General features: G+C 46.2%; 1 non-coding gene across 3 annotated transcripts in view; it reads right to left on the bottom strand.

The window, feature by feature from the left end:
- Positions 1-16,572, bottom strand: part of LOC104671728 — a 35,625-nt gene extending 19,053 nt beyond the window's left edge. For 2 of the 3 annotated variants that reach the window (XR_004055525.1, XR_004055528.1), the window contains exon 1: positions 16,397-16,572. This is a non-coding gene — a transcript (uncharacterized LOC104671728). Of the gene's footprint in view, positions 1-1,674; positions 1,812-16,396 lie in introns of those variants that run through there. The other variant, XR_004055526.1, reaches the window with a different exon arrangement.
- Positions 16,573-17,675: the final 1,103 nt, after the last annotated feature.

Here is a 17,675-nt window from a genome sequence, read left to right as displayed (position 1 = left end):
CACCTGGCCCTTGTTCAGATTTTTAAAAAATGTTTTTAAAAAGTGTGGTACAATATACATAACGGAAAATTTACCAGTTTAACCATTTTAAGTATACAATTCGGTGACATTAAGTATAGCCATATTGTTGTGTGACCATCACTACCATCCATTTCCAGAATATTTTCATCTTCCCGAGCAGAAAGTCTACCCACTTAAGCAATAACTCCCATCCCCCTGACTCCCGAGAGTCTCCATCTATGGATTTGACTCCTCTAGGTGCCTTACACGTAGTATCACACAGTATTTCTCTTTTTGTGTCTGGCTTATTTCACTTACCATAATATCTCCAAGGTTCATCTGTGTTGTGGCATGTAACAGAATTTCCTTCGTTTTATGGCCAAATGATAATCCATTGAATGGATGGACCACATTTGTTTATCCGTGCATTTATTGATGCACACTTTTTGGCTGCTGTGAGCATTGATATACAAGTATCTCAGTCCTGACTTTTAGTTCTTCTTGGTGTGGATCTAGGAGCAGAATTGCTGGATCTGTAGTTATCTCATGCTCCTGGCCTCCTCCAGGGCTTAGGATGAGTCTGGGGTTAACCTGAAATAATGCCCTTGCTTGGCTTCTTCCCCTCCCTTCTTCTGGGAGCATTTCCTTAGCAAATCACTTGTACTTGAATCCTTGGCTCAAGGTCTGCTTTGTAGAACACCTAACCCAAGACAGTCCAGAGAGGCAGTGAGGTCTCCCATGAAGACAGGAGTGGGGTCTGTTTGCCCCAGTGGGATGATGAATGATGATACCCATTTAACTTGCTCTCCTGTTCCCCGTCTAGTCTCTAAAACTTGTACTTTGAAAAATAAAACTATGGGTATTTTGCAGAATGCTTGAGATAGATCAGGGGACCCTTTGAAAGGGCGCATCCAGGAGCAGATGCTTTTGCTTATTAGTTGTGAATTCTAAACATTTTATGAACGGTCTGCTGCATTATGATCACTATGCTTCATGGTGCTTCTCCCTTTTTAACAGTCCCTGCTTTTTATAAGGGACTAATGCTGTTTTTTTTTTTCTTCAAGTGCATCAAGGACTGGAAAGCAAGTGGCTTTAAGGGCTTTAAAACTAAAACTTGGCCAGATGTGGTGGCTCACGGCTGTAATCCCAACACTTCGGGAGGCCAACGTGGGCAGATCACCTGAGGTCAGGAGTTTGAGACCAGCCTGGCTAACATGATGAAACCCTGTCTCTAAAAAAATACAAAAATTAGCTGGGCGTGGTAGCACGTGCCTGTAATCCCAGCTACTAGGGAGGCTGAGGCAGAAGAATTGCTTGAACCTGGGAGGTGGAGGCTGCAGTGAGCAAAGATTGCACCACTGCACTCCAGCCTGGGTGACAGAGGGAGACTCCGTCTCAAAATAGTAAAAAAACAAAAAAAACTGAAACTCACTAGGCAGGTGGGAAGAACGTACACAGTTACCCACCACCAGCGTCTTCCCTCCCTGTTCTTCTCATCTCCACCCCTCAAACTTACCATCAAAGTTGCTTTATCTGTTTTTATTTTAATTCAAGATAATCGAATTTATTGTTAAGGGACATTAATAAGAAGGACTAAGAGAAACAAGATAAAAAATACAGAATATATTTGGCTTAGGAATTTCCAAATAAGTTTACAGGGCAAGGATTTCTTACCCCAGGTTTGTCAGCTGGCACTGTTGGCAGGTGCGCAAGCCCCATATCATCCCCCTCTCAGTGTCCAGTTGGGGAATGCAGGCCTTTGTCTGCTTCTGGAGCACTTCTCTTTCTTTCAGAGAGAGCTTTGAGTGAGAGTCAGAGCTGCACCTGCGTCTCTAGTAGTCTTAGGCTACCCAGAGGCCAAGGTGAAGAGAGGGTGGGAACCCACACCGACAGAGCACCTGCAACATGTCAAGGGTGTGCCAAGTGCTCTGCTGCTCCAAGGCTGATGTTATCTTCAGTTTACAGAGAAGGAAACAGACTCACAGTCACCCGGCTATTAGGCATTAAGGTGGATGTCATGGCTTGTGTTTTTGTCTACAAAGCCTGTTTTCTATTCTATAGTGCTCTAGGCTACCTCCACTTGGGGAAGATGGAATACCAATCCCTTGCAGACTATTTTTAGTCCTAATGAGAAAAAAACAAACTTTTAGGTAGATTTTGATGACTGGCTCTACAGTCATCTCTCTTGGACTTTCTTTCTTTCTTCCTTTCTTCCTTCCTTCCTTCCTTCCTTCCTTCCTTCCTTCCTTCCTTCCTTCCTTCCTCTTTCTCTCTCTCTCTTTCTTTCTTTCTTATCTTTCTTTCTATCTTTCTTTCTATCTTTCTTTCTTTTCTCTCTCTCTCTCTCTCTCTCTCTCTCTCTCTCTCTCTCTCTCTCTCTTTGAGAGAGTCTCACTCTGTCACTCAGGCTGGAGTGCAGTGGCACCATCTCAGCTCACTGCAGCCTCTACCTCCTGGGTTCAAGCAATTCTCCCACCTCAGCCTCCCAAGTGGCTGGGATTACAGTCGCCCGCCACCATGCCTGGCTAATTTTTGCATTTTTAGTAGAGATGGAAGTTTCACCACGTTGGCCAGGCTGGTCTCAAACTCCTGACCTCAGGTGATCCATCCGCCTGGGCGTCCCAAAATGCTGGGATTATAGGCATGAGCCACTGCACCTGGCCTCAACATCCTTTTAAATAAAATTCATAACAGCTGAGTAAGAAACACCCCCTAAACCTCTTTCTGTTATTAAAACCAACATTGGTGATTTGTGTACCCCTGTAACTCCAGTAATATTTATGTTCTTAAAGTCTACACTATATTTTTGTTCTTAGTTGCATGGTATGTCTTTTTCTATTCTTTTACTTTCAGTCTTTCTGATATTTAAAGTTTTCTTTTGGAAACAGCATGTAGTTTTTTTATTTTTTGTTTTTTTAGTCTAGTCTGACAATCTTGGTCTTTTAATTGGAGTGTTTTGCCCATTTACACTTAATATAATGTAAAATTTATTTAAGTTTAAGTCTATGATATTGCTGTTTGTTTTTAATTTGTCTTATTTGTTCCTTGTTCCTTTATTCCTTTCTTGCCATTCTTTGGATTAATCAAGTTTTTTTTTTCCATTTTTCTCTATTAGCATATTAGTTATGCATTCTTTTAGTACAGTATTCTTTTATTGATTACCTTGGTAATAATATGCATCCTTGTTGCGCTACCTTCTTCTTAAATTAGCGTATTTACTACTTGCTGAACATTGCGAGAATCTTTCAGCTGTTTAACTCCGTTTACGTGCTTTCCTCCTTTGTGCTATTGTTGTCATATATTTTACTGCTAAATGTGTTATAAACTTCACAAGTCAATATATGTATACTTTCATTTCCCTTTGACTTGAAGAGCTCCCTTCTGTATTTCGTGTAGTATAGATCTGCTGGTGAAACAATCTCTGAGATTTTGGTTGTATGAAAACATTTTTATTTCATTTTCACTTTTGAAGGATATTTTCACTGAGTACAGAAATCTAGAAATCTAGCTTTGTATTTTTTCCTTTGTTTTTTAAACTTTTTTAGGTTTATTGTGACCAGAACACAACACGAGATCTACCTTCTTAACAAAATTTTAAGTGTATATTACAGTATTGTTGACTGTAGGTTCAATGTTGTGTAACAGATCTCTAGAACTTATTTATCTTGCTTAACTGGAACTTTACACTCATTAATTAGTAATTCCTCATTTCTCCCTCCCCCTAGCCCATGACAACCACCATTTCACTCTTTGATTCTACAAATTTCATTGTTTTAGGTACCATGTGTAAGTGGAATCTTGCAGTGTTTGTCCTTCTGTGACTGGCTGATATTACTTAGCATAGTATCCTCAAGGTTCATCCATGTTGCTTAAGATTGCACAATTTCCTTCTTTCTTTTTTTTTTTTTTGAGACGGGGTCTCGCTCTGTCGCCCAGGCTGGAGTGCAGTGGCCGGATCTCAGCTCACTGCAAGCTCCGCCTCCCGGGTTTACGCCATTCTCCTGCCTCAGCCTCCCAAGTAGCTGGGACTACAGGCGCCCGCCACCTTGCCTGACTAGTTTTTTGTATTTTTTAGTAGAGACGGGGTTTCACCATGTTAGCCAGGATGGTCTCGATCTCCTGACCTCGTGATCCGCCCGCCTCGGCCTCCCAAAGTGCTGGGATTACAGGCTTGAGCCACCGCGCCCAGCCAATTTCCTTATTTCTTAAGGCTAAATAATATTCCATTGTATGAATATACCATATGTTCTTTACTCATTTGTCCATCATAGACATATAGGTTATTTCTACATTTTGACTATTGTAAATAGTGCTGTTATGAACATGGGGTGCTAGTACCTCTTTGACATCTTGATTTAAATTATTTTGGGTAAATACCCAGAAGTGGGGTTGCTAGATCCTATGAGGTTCTAGTTTTAGTTTTAGTGGGTTTTTTTGTTTGTTTCTTTGTTTTTTGAGATGGAGTCTCGCTGTGTCGCCCAGGCTGGAGTGCAGTGGCGCAGTCTTAGCTTACTGCAACCTCTGCCTCCAGGGTTCAAGCAGTTCTCTGCCTCAGCCTCCCACCAGCATGCCCAGCTAACTTTTGTATTTTTTAATAGAGACAGGGTTTCACCATCTTGGCCAGGCTGGTCTTGAACTCCTGACTTCATGATCCACCCACCTCGGCTTCCCAAAGTGCTGGGATTACAGGCATGAGCCACTACACCCGGCCAGTTTTAGTGTTTTGAGGAACCTCCATTCTGTTTTCCACAGCAGCTGCACCCACTTTGCCTTCCCACCAGCAGTGCACAAGTGTTCCAGTGTCTCCACATTCTCACCAATACTTGGTTTTTTAAAAAAGCAATAGCCATCCTGACAGATACGAGGTGATATTTCATTGCGGTTTTGATTTGCATTACCCTCATGGCATTGAGCATTTTTTCATATGCTGGTCATTTGAATATCTTCTTTAGAGAAATGTCTATTTAAGTCCTTAGCCCACTTTCAAATTGGTTTGTTCGGTTTTTTGCTATTGAGTTGTAGGCATTCCTTATATATTTTAGAGCGTAGCCCCTTGTCAGGTGGACATATGGTTTGTGAATATTTTCTCCTATTGCGTGGGTTACCTTTTTACCATTTTGTTTCCTTTACCATGCAGAAGCTTTTGAGTCTGATGTAGTCTCATTTGTCAGTTTTTGCTTTTGTTGCCTGTGCTTTTGGTGTTATATCCATGAAATTATTGCCAAGACCAATGTCATGAAACTTTTCCCTCATGGTTTTTCGTAGGAGTTTAACAGTTTCAGGTATTACATTTAGGTCTTTAATCTATTTTTGGTTTATTTTTGTGTATAGTGTAAAATAAAGGTCCAATTTCATTATCTTGCATGTGGATATCCAGTCTTCCCAGCACCATTTATTAAAGAGACTCCTTCCTCCACTCTATTCTTGTCACCTTTGTCAAAGATCAGTTGACCATATATGTGTGGATTTATTTCTGGGCTCTTTATTCTGTTCCATTGGTCTGTCTTCACACTAATATTATACTGGGTTTTTTTGTTGTTGTTGTTTGTTTTTTGTTTTTCTGAGACAGAGTCTCACTCTGTCGCCCAGGCTGAAGTACAGTGGTGTGATCTTGGCTCACTGCAACCTCCACCTCCTGGGTTCAAGTGACTCTCCTGCCTCAGCTTCCCCAGTAATTGGGACTACAGGCATCCATGCTCAGCTAATTTTTGTATTTTTAATAGAAAAAGGGGTTTCACCGTGTTGGCCAGCTGGTCTTGAACTCCTGACCTCAAGTGATCTCCCCGCCTCAACCTCCCAAAATGCTGGAAATGCTGGTATTACAGGCGTGAGACACCACGCCCGGCCCATAGTGTTTTGATTACTATTGCTTTGTAGTGTATTTTGAAATCAAGTCTAGATTAAGAAAAAAAAAGAGACAATTCAAATAAAACCAGAGTGAAAGAGTAGACATTAAAACTGATGCCATAGATATAAAAATGATCATGAGACTAGTATGAATAATCATATGCCAACAAACGGAATAACCTAAAAGAAAAGATAAACTCCTAAAATCACACAACCTATCCAGACTGAATCGTGAAGAAACAGAAAGTCTGAATAGCTCCTTAACTAATACGGAGATTGAGTCCATAATCCTGCACCTTCCAATAAAGAAAAGCCCAGGACCAGATGGCTTCACTGGCAAATTCAGCCAACATTTAAGGAAGAATCAACACCAATCCTCAGATTCTTTTCAAAAGCTGAAGAGGAGGGAACCATTCCAAACTCATTTTATGAGACCAGCACTACCCTGATACCAAAGCTAGACAAAGACACTACAAGAAAAGAAAACTATAGGCCAGTATTCTTGATGAATATAGATGCAAAAGTCCTCAACAAAATACTGGTGAGTCAAATCAAAGGCACTTTAAAAGGATCATATCATACACCATAACCAAGTAGGGTTTATCCCTGGGGTGCAAAGATGGTTCCGCGCACAGAAATCACTTAATATGGTACATTGTATTAACAGAATAAAAGATAAAAATCACATGAGTATCTCAACAGGTGCAGAAGCAGCATTTAATGCAATTCAGCATCCTTTAATGATAAAAATTATCAACAAACTAGAAATAGTAGGAAAGTACCTCAGCATAATAAAGACATATGAAAAGTCAACAGCTAACATCATACTCAATGGGGAAAACAAAAACTTTTACTATCAGGAAAAAGGCAAGGATACCTGCTTTTATCACTTTTATTCAACATAGTACTGAAACTCCTAGCAAGAGCATTTAAGCAAGAAAAAGAAAAGACATCCAAATAGGAAAGGAAAATAATATTGTCTCTGTTTGCAGATGACGTGATCCTATACATAGAAAACCCTAAAGACTACGTAAAAAACTGTGAGAACTGGCCGGGCACGGTGGCTCACACCTGTAATCCCAGCACTTTGGGAGGCCAAAGCGGGCAGATCATGAGGTCAGGAGATCGAGACCATCCTGCCTAACACGGTGAAACCCCGCCTCTGCTAAAAAGAAATACAAAAAATTAGTTGGGCATGGTGGTGGGTGCCTGTAGTTCCAGCTACTTGGGAGGCTGAGGCAGGAGAATGGCGTGAACCCGGGAGGTGGAGGTTGCTGTGAGCCGAGATGGTGCCATTGCACTCCAGCCTGGGTGACAGAGCAAGACTCCGTCTCAAATAAATAAATAAATAAAAATAAATAAATAAAATAATTGTGAGAACTAATAAACGAATTCAGTAAAGTTGCAGGATACAAAATCAATGCAGAAAATGAGATGCGTTTCTATACACTAACAATGAACTATTTGAAAAGACAATTAGGAAAACAGTCCCATTTACAAGTGCACCAAAAAGTATAAAATACTTAGGAATAGACTCAACGAAGGATGTGATAGACTGGTATATGAAAATTATAGAACATTAATGAAAGAAAGAAGATGCAAATGAAAAGCCATCTCGGGTTGCAATACTTCATACTGTTAAAATGTCCATACTACCCAATGCAATCTATCAAATCCGTGCAATCCCTATCAAGATTTCAATGGACAGAAATAGAAAAACAATTCTAAAATTCATATGGAACCAAAAAAGACCACAAAGAGCCAAATTAATCTTGAGAGAGAACAAAGTTGGAGTCATCACACTTCCTGATTTCAAAATCTATCACAAAGTCGTTTTTTCCCTTTCCATTCAGCATCTTTGAAGATGCCATAACTTCTGTTGAAACATTAACAAAATTGCTTTTAAAACTGAAGAAACTGTGCCCTGGAACAATTGTGGTTTTCCCTTTGGTTATTTTTAATTTTTTTTCTCTTTGTATTTGGCTTTTGGCAGTGTGACAATGATGTACCTGGGTGTGGTTGTCCTTATCCTGATCCTCATTTGGGGTACTCTGAGCCCCTTGAATCTCTGGGTTGATGTCTTCCATCAGTTTTCAAAAATGTTTGGCCATCATGTCTTTAAATATTGCCTTTTCTCCATTCTCTCTCACCTTTGTCTTTGGGGCTGCAATTGCATGTATGTTAGACCATTTGTCTTCCTCAAATATCTTACACTCCCTTCTGGTCTTTTCATTCTTTTTTCTATTGAAATCTCTTCCAGTTCACTAATCTAATCCCCTTCACTAATCTTTCCTGGTCTTTTGTTGACTCTATTTAATAAGTTCTTCAGACATTGTATTTTTCAGTTCCAGAGTGTCCACTTGGGTTTTTAAAAAGAGATCCTAATTGTTGAAATTCTCCATCTTTTCATCTATCTTTGTCATCAATTTCCCTATTTTCTTTAACGTATTAATGGTAATTTTAAAGTCCCTCTCTGAATCATCTGTGTATCTCTTTCTATTGCCTGTTTAATATTTTGGCTTCAGGTCATTCAGGTTTTTGTTTGTTTGTTTTGCTTTTTTTTTTTTTGAGATGGAGTCTTGCTCTGTCACCCAGGCTGGAGTGCAGTGGTGCAATCTCCGCTCACCGCAAGCTCCACCGCCTCCCGGGTTCACGCCATTCTCCTGCCTCAGCCTCCCGAGAAGCTGGGACTACAGGCGCCCGCCACCTCGCCTGGCTAATTTTTTTGTATTTTTAGTAAAGACGGAGTTTCACCGTGTTTGCCAGGATGGTCTTGATCTCCTGACCTCGTGATCCGCCTGCCTCGGCCTCCCAAAGTGCTGGAATTACAGGCGTGAACCACCGCACCCAGCCCAGTTTTTTTTTTTAAAGCATGTCTCATAATTTGGGAGTGGATGCTGTATACCATAGAGGGTTTTTTTTTTTTTTTTGGTGGGGTGGATATATTGTAGAAGGTTTGAATAATGCTATCCTTCTCCAAGGAGGGTTATTTCCTGCTAGAAAACAGGGCTGATCTATTCCAGTTTTGTCCTTATTCCTAGAATGTAACCCATCCCTGGGATGTAGTCCTTATTTCTAGGGCCTGATCTTATGCCCAGAGTGTAGCCCTCGTCGGGTCCAGGGTGTTTTCTGAGATCCCTCCACCTTGTTGGGTCATGGTCCTTTCCCCCCAGGTCCATGTGGCTGACAAAACCTCTGCTTCATTCTTTAGCAGTTGCTGTTTCCTCCTGGTTGTTTTTGTTTGCCTGTTTTGAGTCTCTATTTTTATGTAACTTAGGCATCAGCCAGTTATTTGAGGAAGATTTTTATATCGATTATTAGGCTCCTTATTTTTGTTTCCTTCCTTTTCTGGATTTCCCTCCTCCCTTCCCAGCCACTTTGGCAGTCCTGAACTCTGACCTCTCTTTCCTTAGCCCTTTCTCTTGAGATGTATTACCCTAATACACAATTTGAAATTTTCCTGAGTGGAAAACACCAGGATGATTGTGGAGCTCCCCTCGTGTCTTTTCCCTCTCCAATGATCATGGCCTCTTAAGTCCTGTCTGTGTTGGTTGTACTCAGTGCCTTCAAATAGGTGCTTTAGATGCCCATTGCTTTTGGAATTCCCAGCCTTCAGAACTGTGAGAAATGATTTCTTTTCTTTATAAATTACACAGTCTGTGGCATTCTGATATAGCAACACAATATGGATTGTGACAGATGGCCAACAGGCATCTCAGATTTAATTCATCCAGAAAAAAAAAAATTCCTGACCCCCCCCACCCTCCCACCCTGACCCAAACCATGGTCTGCAGTCTTCTCCATCTCTATAAATTCCTCTTTACTTGTCTCTTTGTAAACCCCATTTTCATTGTCAGAATGTGTTATAGGTTCTGCCTTCCAAATGCATTTGGTATCTGACCATAACTCCCCTCGCTGTAGCTCCCTTGATCCCAGCCCCGTTCCTCTTTCCTGGATGATGGGAGGAGCTTCCCTGGATATCTCTGCTTCTGCAGCTGTGTGGCATTTAAAGTGTGAATTATACTAAAAGCCTTCTCACTCAGAGTCAAATTCAAAGTCTGTCTGTGACTGTTGACCAAAGCGCCATGATGCTGACCTTCCAGCCCCACCTTCTATCCTCCAGCCAGTCCAGCCTCACTGTCCTCTTCATCCCTATGCATCACAGCTTCAGGGTTACTATCCCAGTGAGTTCTTCTCCATCCATGCTGGGAGCTTCCTGTCCCCCTGTCTGAGATGTTTTATGGCTTGCTCATTTTCTGGGTTATTGTTTTTCTCTGTCCATGAAACCATAAACACCCTGAAGGCAAGATTCCATTATTTTGTTTCTTTCCAGTTTGAATCCACAGAATCAAGAACAATGACTCATAGGTAAGCAATAGATATTTGCTGAATATATAAAGGAAGATGGGAAGAAAAGGAACAAGAGAGAGAGGGAGATGATCTTTAAAAGGAAAAGAGTGGAATAAACATAAGTGAAAACACAGTCTTCAGTTGCCAAGAGAGCTTGAAATTAAGTCCTGGGCAACTGTCTGTTTCTGAGCATTGAGGAGGCCTGTGGCTTCACCAAGAAAAGGTTGTGCTGCACAAGTCTCATTCCTTTTTTTGTTAGGGAATACTGACGGAGAGCTCAGAACACTGTGGATATCATGGAAATAGCACTGACAGGGAGAGCTTAGGACACCATGAATATCATGGAAATGGCACCTTAGAACACGTGGATATCGTGGAAATGGCACCGACAGCGAGAGCTTAAAACACCCTGGATATCATGGAAATGGACTTCAGAAAGGCTTTTGTGTGTGATTTTTCAGCCAAGTCAAGAAGTGAGATGCATCCACATCTGGCTGCATGCTTGCAATTAGAATCTGACTTTCTTTTTTCTTTTTTCTTTTTTTTTGAGACGGAGTCTCGCTCTGTCGCCCAGGCTGGAGTGCAGTGGCCGGATCTCAGCTCACTGCAAGCTCCGCCTCCTGGGTTTACGCCATTCTCCTGCCTCAGCCTCCCGAGTAGCTGGGACTACAGGCGCCCGCCACCTTGCCCGGCTAGTTTTTTGTATTTTTTAGTAGAGACGGGGTTTCACCATGTTAGCCAGGATGGTCTCTATCTCCTGACCTCGTGATCCGCCCATCTCGGCCTCCCAAAGTGCTGGGATTACAAGCTTGAGCCACCGCGCCTGGCCTAGAATCTGACTTTCTAATTCATCTCAGTGTGCCTGGAAGTCTTAGAACCACAGTTCATCCTGCAGTTTGTTCAGTTCTGATGAAAAGCACTCACTCCACATGTGCCAGGCACCACACTAGGCTTTGGGGATACAAAAGTCAGTAGAAGAGTTCGTGCCCTCAAAGAGCTCACTCCGTCCTAATACACCTTCAAGTCAGAGGCGTCCCTGCTGACACAGAGCAAAGTGACCACTTTTATGAGTGACATGAAACTGGGAAGGGGACCCAGATGTCCTCTTGTCCCCATCCCCGTCCCCCTGGCACAGGGCCTGTGTCCCAGCGGTCTGCTGGTAGACCACAGCAGCCAAGGGAAAAGGCCAATCCCGACTCTTCCCCCGGCCAGCTTCGAACCACTCAGTCTGTGGGAAATTGTGGCCCATTTTGAGGGCATCATATTTGGACTGTGACTGACTTGTGGTTGTTTGTTTAATTGGTTTTGATGAGTTTGGTTTGCTTTTCTCTCATGGTACTATTTGCCCATTGTCTGTCCTCGGTTTTTCCATGTCTGAGTAATAATCCTCTGTTGTCTTATGCCCATCCCCCATTTTTGCCAGAGCCTTCCACCCTCCTGCCTTAGTCTCCACAGCCTGCTTCCTCAGCCTCCTCTGGGCTGGCTGTCCTGGGTCAGTGGTGAGTTCTTCCTTGGGTTACATGCTTTGCGGCTTCTTTTCTGAATGCAGCCAGGGGCAGGGGCAGGGGCAGGGCCAGGGAGCTCGCCTGTCCTGCCCTACAGAGTCTCCAGCTCTCAGCTCTTAGCTTGGCCCAAACGAGATGCTTTCACGCATGCATGCTACAAAGTGGAGTGAAACCACTCACTTGGCAACTAAGGAGAGTTAGCCTGCAAAGAGAAATCTGGGACGAGTGGAATCTCTGACTTCAGTTATGATGGACTTTCAGGTGAAAAAATGCATTTATTTTGAGTGGACCCAGATGGCAGAACGAGGATGATTGGATACAGTTGTGGAGATATAGTTCCTGCACTATGGACAGCTGTGGGCTGTGCTCCCCGGCAAGGAAAAGGTGAGCAGCCACCCTAGAGCGCCAGTGCAGAGGCTCCCTTGGCACTAGGGTGTGGGGCAGGCGTGGGCTCCTCCACCGCAGGGCAGTGGGTGCAGAAGCACCAGACCCACAGGATGGCTACCAGGACCAGAATCTGTAACTCTTGGACTTTAAGGTCATACTGTTCTCTTTTAAAGAAAAGTTAAAACTGAGGCTTGATTTTTTTTTTTTTTTTTTTGAGACAGTCTCGTTCTGTCACGCAGGCTGGAGTGCGGTGGTGTGATCTCGGCTCACTAAAACCTCTGCCTCCTGGGTTCAAGTGATTCTCCTGCCTCAGCCTCCCAAGTAGCCAGGACTACAGGTGCACACCACTACATCTGGCTAATTTTTTTTTTTTTTTTTTGCATTTTGAGTAGAGACGGGGTTTCACCATCTTGGTCAGGCTGGTCTTTAACCCCTGACCTCAAGTTATGACCTGCCTCGGCCTCCCAAACTGCTGGGATTACAGGGGTGAACCACCATGCCTGACCCTGATGCACTTTCAAAGTTTTCCATGACCGTGAGTTTTAAGTAGCTGAGCTCTAAATCTAAATAATTGCCCAAGGGTGATGGTTAAGGAGACCGCAGAGTGGGAAGAAGAGAGAGGAGGGAGGCTTGGGAAGACCAGGTGAGGAGGAGCAGTCAGAGTCAGGGAAGAGCCCTGGCAGGAACTGGAGGAGGAAGAGTGGACAGCAGCGTCCGAGGGAAGGAGGACTCCAGAGGCTCCTGACTTGGGCGAGGGAGCCAGCCACCGTGGGCCCTGGGCTTCCAGCCAGATGGGACTGCTGTCACAGGATCCTTGGGGTGTCACATTTCTAGCTGAAAACCTCTGTGGCTGGTGGTACCCTTGCCCGAGTTTTGCTTGGGCCCACTGGGCTTGTTCTGCCCACTCACTCAGCCTGGCATGCTGCACTCAACTGACGCTACTGGCCTGGATCCCACGCCTGGCCAGAGCAAGTCAGGCACAGAGCAGTGAGGGGTGTGTGAGTGACCATAGGGTCCAGCCATTGTGCAATCAGGCACGCCAGCAGCTGCAGCAGGGTGGGCAGCTCCAGGTGCTGGTGTGGGCACTGGCTCTCTGCAAGGCTGCAGCTGGACCAGGCACACTGCAAGCAGCTTCCACAGCTGGCACTGGAGAATGCAGTATGCCAGGAACCACAGGGCCCCAAAGAGAGAGTTCAACTCAGAAGGGGCGGGGCTCCTGCTTGTCCCTGGCCTGGGGGGCTGCAGCTCTTCTCTCCTTCTCTTCCCCCACAGCATGGCAAGCAAGGGGCATGTTTCAGCCCTGTTTGTGTTACACCAGCTCTTTTAGCCTTGCCAGATTCAACGGGTCCCAAGTTCTTGTCCTGTGACCAGGAAGAATGAGGTATGCAGACAAGTGGAGGGTGAGCAAGAGGAAGATGAGCTTTTTTGAGTGATACAACAGCTCAGAGGAGACCTGCAGGGGCAGCTCCTTTCCACAGCCAGGGTGTCCCAATGAGTGTTCAGCTCCTAGCACAGAGGAGACCATAGAGGTGGAAAGCTCCTCTTGGCAGGCAGGCCATCCTGTCATCTCTGCAGCTCTCAGCAGAGAGGAGGCCCTGGAGTGGGCTGTTGCTCTCTGCAGGCAGGTCCTCCTGTCATCTCCCCAGCTCTCAGCAGAGAGGAGGCCATGGAGTGGGTAGCTCGTCTGCATCTGGTTGCCCTGATGTCTGCTCAGCTCTGGTTGATCCTGGGGCTTTTATGGGCCTTATAGGGGAGGAAGTGCACTCCGATTGGTCCATTGGCAGTCATGGGTAAAGGCACCACAAGTTCCCACTCTGGTCTGCAGGACTGGCAGCCCAGCCCCGAGTCTTCAGGACCTCCCTGGCCCGAAGGTGGGGGCCTCACCAGGGACCTGCCCCCTTCCACCCAGGAACTTGTCTGCCTCCTGCTGCCATTCATGGTACCCAGGCTGTAGGTGCCGAGGCATGCCTGTAGGCCAGTGCCAAGCTACCCTTAGCACCCCCTTGGCTTCCCTCCTATTCTTGGTGCTCAAAGTCTGGAGGGGGCTGAGGCAGCAGGGGGCTGGTGTATCAGCACAGACCTGAGCATGTGCACACCTGGCCAGCCTGCGACAGTGCCCACACTCACCCCGACTTTACTCTGAGATCAGAGCGGACACTGACAGTAGGGAGAAGCCAGGCAGCAGGAGCAGGCCCTTCTGAACCTGTGAAGGCCGGGGATGGAGCTTCCTGGGCCCCCAAGAGTCCAGAGGTGCCTGGATCCGAAGCCATGGTTTGGGTGGCTGCAGCTGCGCCCAGGAGAGTGGGGCTTCTGTCTGCTCCCGGCTTCCCACAAGAGCACAGGGATGCTGGGTCTGCAGCCACGACTTGGGCAGCTGCATCTGTGCCCAGTAAGGTGGGGCTCCTGCCTGCTCCATGGAGCAGGAGGCCTGGATCTGCAGCTGGGACTTGGGTGGGGCTCCCGCCTGCTCTGTGGAGCGGGAGGTCTGGGTCTTCAGCTGTGACTTCAGTGGCTGCAGCTGTGCCCAGGAGAGGGGGGGCCCCATCTACTCCTGGCCCGAGAGCACAGGGATGCCTAAGTCTGCAGAGAGCTCCCACCCCAACTCGGAAGGGGCGGGGCTCCTGCTTGTCCCCGGCTCCTGCCAGTTCCATGGAACATGCAGCCCTGGCTGTGCCTCCCTGCTGCAGCTGGCATGATGGCACCAGCCACTCTAGATGGACCGTGGTGCCATCACTGAGACCCAGCCTTGACATAGCTGTCAGGACACTCTCTAGCCACACTTGCCTTCCTGCTGCCAATGCCTCCATGGCTCAGGTGGCTGCAGCTCCTTGAGATGTCCCAGTGGGTCCTGGGTGAGCCCATCCCAGCTGATGGGCCATGAGGCAACAGGCAAGTGGACAGGTCAGCACTGTCCCTCTTCCTCTTCCTCTGCCCCTTCAACTGCAGGCTGGAAAATTCACATGTTACCAGGAAAACAGCCAGCTACCCAGGACTATTTACCTCAGGGGCCAAACTTCCCCTGGGATGAGATTGCTGGGCTCAGAGAACATGTTGAGCAACACCGTACTTTCTGTGAGCTGGGTTAGGTTCTAAAAGCCTTGCAAAGAGTAACTTAATCATCAGCACAGCCAAAAGAAATAGATGTTTGTTTGTTTTTTATCATTGCATTTCACACATGAAACAGAGAGGGTAAGTCACTTGCCCAGTGGCACGCAGCTCTCAGGTGACAGAGCTGGGATTTGGATCCAGGCAGGCTCGTACAGACTCGACATCCCAAATTGGCTTCATCCACAGTGACAGAGCAGCAGTGAGGGCTCTAAGACCACCCAGCTCTCCTCCTGGGTATTTTTTCCATTCTACTCATCCCAAAACTTGATCTCACATTGCTCTGTCTCTTTCTCTGCCTGCATGCTTGATGCATTTACTTAATCTTTTGCAGGATGGGTCATTACTTTTTGCAATATCACACTTAAAGGTAATGACCAAGATAAATTGAAAAGAGAATTCAACAGTATTCGTTGTAAGATTGAATGGGATATAAAATATGTAATCAGCACTTACGAGGCTTATGAGGAATATCACTACATTCTCTTCCTCCTCCTCCCCGTCATTTTTTGTTTGTTTTGCGTTAAAACCAGGGAATTTGATGTTGATTCTGGCCTGAATGTTAAGCACATTCTGGATTTTCTACACAGTTCTGACACCACAGGTACTTGTTTCTTTCTCAGAAGGCAGGTGAAGCTCAGCTGTGTGGGGCTGTGCTTGGTGTCAGTGTGGGAAACGTGTGGAAGTCAGCATGGTGTTAGCAGGTTTTACCAGCAGTTTGCTTGGAAAACAGTCTCCTATCTGCACTTGCACGCCCACCACGATGCCTTCTCCCCATGGCTCTGCAGACACCAGGAGGCCAGGGCACAGAGGATGTGCAACTTGTGCTCCTGTCTTGCTGCACAGTCTAAAGAGCTCACATGCATTTTGAATGTTCAACCACTATTAGAGTGAGAAATGGCATCCAAGATGCTTTTACTAAGGAACATTGACAACTGGAAAAGCAAATCAAGCTTGGATTCCAGGGAACCATGTCTGTATTTCCTGTTTTATGAATTTTACCGTTCACTCTTAAGGCTATTTTTATGTTAGGTTTGAATAACTTGATAAACTGTCAAGAAAAAACCATGCAGCATTATGTTCACTGCCAAGTAATACGGACTTAGAGGATGGCATGATTCTGTGAAACCACTTCTGGAGTTCAGCATTTAACCGAGCACATTCTCTGGAGTTCAACATTTAACTGAGTGCATTTTACTTACCTGTCACCATCGTGTCGCTTGGAATGTCTTCTATTAGGCATTTCTCCTCACGTTCTGCTGCGTGGAAATAAAAGGCAGTTGAAAGTGGAAAACCAAAACATAAAAGAAATGTTAACATTTGCATTTCTGTTGCTCAAGCCACTTCTGGTAATACTTTCTTTGAAATGGATCCGTTGCTGGCGCCACTGGCTAATGAATGTTTGTATTTCATTGGCTAATATTGTAAAATTGATTTTTGTGAGAAGTGACACGTGGCGCTGACACTGGGCAGGTACTTGGAGCAAATCCCATGAACAAGATAAAAAGGCATAAGAATTTGGAGCCTTTCCTAGCTAATGACGCAGAGTTCCTTCTGATCTGCCACTTTGAAAAGATATTGAAGCGTCTGATGGAGTGAAGGAGAAGCTTCTAATGAAGATGGTGTCAGGAGGATGAGAAATGAGAGATGGGGAGGCAGGTGTAGGCAGGAGGGGAGGGAGGCTGGGTGCGGTGGAGAGGCTAGGTGTTGGGGGGTGAGGCTGGGTGTGTGTTGGGGAGAGGCTGGGTGTGTAGAGGGTAGTCGGTGTGGGGGAGGATGCTGGGTATGGAGGAGGTGGGTGTGGTGGGGGAGGCTGGATGTGTGGGGAGAGGCTGGGGGTGTGGGGAGAGGCTGGGTGTGTCGGGGAAGGCTGGGTGTAGAGGGGGATGCTGGGTATTGGGGAGGTGGTGTAGGGGGGAATGCTGGGTGTGTGAGGGGAGGCTGAATGTGTGGAAGTCTGGGTGTATGGGGGGAGTCGGTGTGTTGGGGGAGGCTGGGTGTCTAGGGAAAAGCTGGGTGTGTGGGGGGAGTCTGGGTGTGTTGGGGGAGGCTGAGTGTCTAGGGGAAAGCTGGGTGTGTGGGAGGGAGTCTGGGTGTGTGGGAGGGAGTCTGGGTGTGTGGGAGGGAGTCTGGGTGTGTGGGGGGAGGCTGGGTGTGTGGGAGGACGCTGGGTGTGGGGGGAGGCTGGGTGTCTAGGGGAAAGCTGGGTGTGTGGGAGGGAGTCTGGGTGTGTGGGGGGAGGCTGGGTGTGTGGGGGGAGGCTGGGTGTGAGGGGAGGCTGGGTGTATGGGGGGAGTCTGGGTGTGTGGGGGGAGGCTGGGTGTGTGGGAGGGAGGCTGGGTGTGTGTGGGGAGGCTGTGTGTGGGGGGAGGCTGGGTGTCTAGGGGAAAGCTGGGTGTGTGGGAGGGAGTCTGGGTGTGTGGGGGGAGGCTGGGTGTGTGGGGGGAGGCTGGGTGTGAGGGGAGGCTGGGTGTGTGGGGG

This window comes from Rhinopithecus roxellana, chromosome 2 (assembly GCF_007565055.1).
Source record: "Rhinopithecus roxellana isolate Shanxi Qingling chromosome 2, ASM756505v1, whole genome shotgun sequence".
Taxonomy (NCBI): Eukaryota; Metazoa; Chordata; class Mammalia; order Primates; family Cercopithecidae; genus Rhinopithecus; species Rhinopithecus roxellana.
The sequence above is the reverse complement of the archived record's forward strand: the minus strand, read 5'-3'. Positions and strand labels throughout refer to the sequence as shown.